Genomic DNA, 5368 nt, shown 5'->3' with positions numbered 1-5368 from the left:
ATATATATATATATATATATGTGTGTGTGTGTGTGTGTGTGTGTGTGTGTGTTTTCGTATATACATATATATATATATATATATATATATATATATATGTATATATATATATGTGTGTTTTCGTATATACATATATATATATATATATATATATATATATATATATATATATATATATATATATATATTTGCATATATATATGTGTGTGTGTTTTCGTGCGTGTGTATATATATATATATATACAGGGTGTCCGTAAAGTTACTATACAGTCTTACAAGTTACTATACAGACACCCTGTAATATATTAATTATTAATACAAATATAATACAATAAAACAATAAGACTGTATAGTAACTTTACGGACGAACGAAAGCAGTTTGGATAACAACAATCTATAACACCAAGGGTCATTATTTCTATTAAGAAACACCATAATGACAACAAAAGTTAAAGCAAACCGCTGTTATTATTTACGTATGCATATTCTTTCTGATATTTCACTTACACATATACTGACATATGTATGAACCCGTGTCTATAAATATAACGTCGACTAGCTTAAAAATGTTTTTCATGAAAATAAATAAAACAAAACTTCTGCTCAGAAACTAACTAACTTAGGATTATTAACATTTACCGTCACTAACCTCATAGCAGATCCCAATTTTATTGGGGCCGCTACTCCAGAAGGGCCTCTTATTCCGATTGAGCCACTAACTCCGGAGGAGCCCTTGTGCCCTAAAGCAAGTGTTTTCAAATGACTTAAATTTTCTCCAATATCGATCGACTGTCTTTTTAAAAAATGTTTGTTATTAAAATACGGATATTTAAATTGTTTGTTATTAAAATAACCGGATTTCATTTGAAAGAATAGCTAAACCGATGATTGAAGTGCTCAAATAATTTCATATCGCGTCAAAAAAATGTCCATATAATTAAAATGTTCAAGGCAGGAAGTTTCTTTTAGTCTCTGAACTTTTGGGTGTGTATGTTCATTTGTTAAGTAATCCATCCCCACCACCCCGTTTTCATGCGGGTCTTAAGGTATTTGCGAGGACCTTGTTGAATTTTGCAGGTTGCAAAGCGGCACCACATAATAATCGTTTGTTTCACACTCACAAAAACGTCCGTCTGCCAACCCATGGTTATCAAACTTACAGCAAACATTTTAAAACACGAGTTAAAAAAAAAATACACAAAACAATATCTTGACTGCAAGAAATAAGAAACACGAAATTATTATTTATTTACACACTGTCATTCCAGTACTTTCCATACATATATAGCTATGTCTGTTATTATGTGAGATTAGGTTGTCATGCATTTTACCCCTGTGTTATTTAGCTCGCACGGAATGTAAGGGTAATTATAATGCTTATATATTTTTATATTCGCATTATCGACTGCCGAAAGGGCGCAATTCTTTTACACAAAACTATGCTTTACGCTAACCGTATATAAGCTGTTGAATAAACCAACTTGATAATTCCGCCAATCAAATTACGGAAAAAAGAAATTATACAACTGCGTAATTTGTATTAAAAATATTTAAAAAAAAAAAAAAAAAAAAAAAAAAAAAGGAGAGAGAGAGAGAGAGAGAGAGAGAGAGAGAGAGAGAGAGAGAGAGAGAGAGAGAGAGAGAGAGAGAGAGAGAGAGAGGTGCAATTGTTACATTTCCCACGGCGACGATGTTCGACATAAAGTGAATTCAGCTACTCCCCAAAGGGAAAGGTGACACTCTGGATGGGTGAAAAATAGTCATGATTACCTCTGCCTGCATTCCCCACTGAGGGCGCTTCACGCGGTAGACCAACTCCCTCACAAAAGAAAAGTTAATGCCTTAGAAGAAGTTCTGACCAGAAAGATACTACACTTTAATCCTAGTTCGAAAGCCAGGTAATACTGTAATTTGTTTAGAATAGTACTGTTTACTGATATGAGAGCAGCAACAGTGGAATAGCAACAAAACATTATTCCCATCAGTTGGTGAACGAAAAACTTTGCATTTTCTTGATCATCATCTCTCACATTTGATGCTATTATTTTTTTTTCCTCTCTTCTAAAGCAAAATTAGGCACAGGGACGGTTTTTAATATGGGGAATATTTAACGTCCATAAAAGGGGCACTTTTGTTTGGGATAAAAATTTGGATTACCCCAGCTAAGAAAGATTTCTCCTCTGACCGACGATAGAAAAAAATATTTGTAAAAGTTAAAGAATTTTTACCATCAAAACATTTTTATCCTAACCCGAAAGCCGGAAAATACTTGCTTCCCCACGAATGCAGAGTTAGGCGCAAGGTCGGTTTTTAATGCGTGTGTGTGTGGGGTGGGTGGTGGTGGTGGGGGTAGTTCCTAAAAAGGGTCACTCTGGTTGGTAACAAAAATTTAAAAAAATGTACCAGTCATGAAGGATTTCTCCTCCATTAACCGAAACCAAAAAATGAAGTAAAGCATTAGAACAGATACTACACTTTGATTTTGGTCCGAAGGCCAAGAAAAGAAAAGTAACCTTTTTTCTATTTATTATTGTCTTACTTATTTTAAGCAAGTTATTAATGTAAAAAGATGGACGAAAACGGGAGATTGAATGAATAATTAAAAACAAATGAATTCACTGCAAACAAAATAATCGAAAGAAAAAGGGGAAAATCACTACTTACCAAAATGTTTAAAGTTTGGAATTTCATTTAAACGCGTTGGACGATAATAGAACGAAACGCGCAAAATCATCTGTATCCCCGTGTTTGTTTTAAAAACGGCGTCATAGAGCGACGGAGTCCGTTTTTAATTGCTTCTTACGGAAACAAAATATGACGCAAGATTTTTTTTTATGTGGAGGACTGGAGGGTCACTCTGGAAGTACAAACATATGAACGGACGCCGGTAGCGGCGTCACAAACTACCTTCAATGCGCTCCTACCTCCTGAAAGAAAAGGTAATAACTGAGGAGGATGTCCTAGGAGCGAACCTGACAATATCTCATTCCAACCAAAAAGAGTTTTATAAAGCCAAAAGAGTTCCTAGGTTATTGACTATTATATTGACTGTGCCAATCGTTTCTCCCGGCTGAGCACGTAAAAAACGGACTTTTCAAAAAGCCCGTCAGACGTTTCAGTTTCAAAATTTGACACTTACTGACTGCGTTCCGCGCGGAATTGTTCAAAGTATCTTCTGCAGCAGTTGAAAATAAATACATAAATAAATAAAAGAAACTACGGGTATGTTTTGCTGACACGCGTGAAACTCAGTAGAGAAGGCAGCACCCGGCACAACGCGCAGTTACAAAAGTGAAAGTAAGAAAGGAAAGGAAGAAATATAACGACCATAACAATCCGTGCAACTGTAATAATCCGCGCAAAGTTTTGAGGAAAATAAATGACAATCATTTTGATAAAGTTCAAAATGAACAGAAAAATATATATATAAAAAAAGAAAGACAGAAAGAATAAAGACAAAAAAAGAACAATGTTGTTTTAAAAGTTCAATACAATTCTTAAAATCAAATAAATTGACTCAGATCTATGCGAGTGAATTATATATATATATATATATATATATATATATATATATATATATATATATATATATATATATATATATATATATGAGGGATCGTGAATTTGAACTGTCCAAAAATAAATAATAAATAAAATAAAAACTTACCTGCGAGCGTTAATTCCAAAGAACACAAACTATATGATGTTTGTTGTTTTCATATATATATAAAGCTATTTCCACGCTTTTGAAAAGTAAATAAATAAAATGTTTTTATTTTCTCCACCGCGAAGATATCTTCTTCGGGAAGAAGAAAAAAGTCTGTTGCTAGTGTCGCTTCTGTAACGTCAATGTTTAATGTTTATCTGTTTTATGGTTCATATGAGAAGAGAGGAAAGAAAGTCAGCAGTCCTGCTAAGTGTGGTCTATGCGTGTGCGAGTGCCATGCTGGTGCGTGAGGTCCGCACCCCTTTTCCTTTTGCACACTCCCGCCCCATTCAGCTTACAAACTTCTCTCCTCCGCTCTCTCTCTCTCTCTCTCTCTCTCTCTCTCTCTCTCTCTCTCTCTCTCTCTCTCTCTCTACCGCCGTCGAATCTATCCTCGTGTGTCTTGCGTCTGTTGTCTGCGTTCATGCACCTCTCTTTCTCTGTATCCCCTCTCTCTTTCTTTCTCTATCTCTGTCTCTTTCTATCACTGTCTGTCTGTCTGTCTGTCTGTCTCTGTCTCTGTCTCTCTCCCCCTTCTCTCTACCCCCCTTCTCTCTCTCTCCCCCTTCTCTCTCTCTCTCTCTCTCTTTCTCTCTCTCTCTCTGTGTCCGTGTGTCCGTGTGAATATAGCTGTTGTTTCACTCACTGACACACCGATGTATATTTCTCGTGGGGATGGGGAAAGATGTGGGTAGTGAATCCAAACTACCACCCCGCGCACCCATCACCGCGTCCCCCAACCGCGCACTCCTTTCGTTATAAACGCTCTTCCCCACACTCGGAAACATCGTACCTAGCTCCTCCCCTGGTCCTTTGGAGCCAATGGGGTATTATCCTGTTGTTGTTTAAACTTCTTTATATACATGAATCTATCTATAAGTTTGCGAAAGCACTCATGTATAAATGATAATATATACCTGTGGGGGGTTTAGTGCTGTAAATGGCATCTTTGACCTCTGCCCTCCCATCACCTCCTTACAAACAAAAAGAAGATAACGACGGCTTTATCTTTCTTCTCTCGATTTATTGTAGAAAACGTTTCTAAAACATGCAGCTTAATCAAGCCACCAGAATTGCAATACTTTCACCTCGCCCCATATTGATCTTTAATCATGTTTTTTTTTTTAATTTGACCCTTTCGCACGGAAATCGGTCTAAGATAATAAAAACAAAGATCATTAACAAGTTAGGTAATATTTACCCTTCTTCCCATAAAAAAAAGGCAGAGGCGTGACGCGAGTTCGGTTCTTTAATATGGGTACTTCAGCTCTCCCGAAGTGGAAGGGGGCACTGTTAGATAGAAGAAGAAAAATCTTCGGGGGAAGGGGGGTGGGGTGATAAATGAACATTTTCCTCGCCACTTTCCTTCATACTCAACAACTATTTTTGTGTTATTTTCTTTTTTTTTTCTTTTTCTTTCTCTCTTTTGACTGAGCGTAAATAACTGCTCAAAGTTTTCAGAATAAATTTTTTTTTGTCCAATTGTTTTTTTTCTACCCCCACCTCACTATCTCTAAATTAGTAAAAAAAAAAAAAAAAAAGATTTCCTTTTTCAGGCAATACAAATATACCTGTTTTAATTTTAATCGCTTCCGACGCTTCACTTGAGATTCGGATTTGCAACTTGGACGCTACAAGCACAGGTACTATGAAACAATAGCG

At 36.0% G+C, this 5368-nt stretch overlaps 1 protein-coding gene across 5 annotated transcripts in view; it reads right to left on the bottom strand.

Moving 5' to 3' along the window:
* The window catches only part of LOC145242893 (protocadherin gamma-A11-like), a 245944-nt gene extending 241545 nt beyond the window's left edge, over positions 1-4399 (bottom strand). For 2 of the 5 annotated variants that reach the window (XM_080106002.1, XM_080106004.1), the window contains exon 1: positions 2665-3312. The gene's annotated coding sequence lies outside the window, so the exon portion shown is untranslated. Of the gene's footprint in view, positions 1-2664; positions 3313-3667 lie in introns of those variants that run through there. The other 3 variants (XM_080106003.1, XM_080106001.1, XM_080106005.1) reach the window with 3 other exon arrangements.
* Between the last annotated feature and the right edge of the window lie 969 nt (positions 4400-5368).

Source organism: Euprymna scolopes, chromosome 21 (genome assembly GCF_053919585.1).
Source record: "Euprymna scolopes isolate OS-2025 chromosome 21, ASM5391958v1, whole genome shotgun sequence".
Classification (NCBI taxonomy): Eukaryota; Metazoa; Mollusca; class Cephalopoda; order Sepiida; family Sepiolidae; genus Euprymna; species Euprymna scolopes.
Note: the sequence above shows the minus strand (reverse complement) of the source record. Positions and strands in the feature narration are given on the sequence as shown.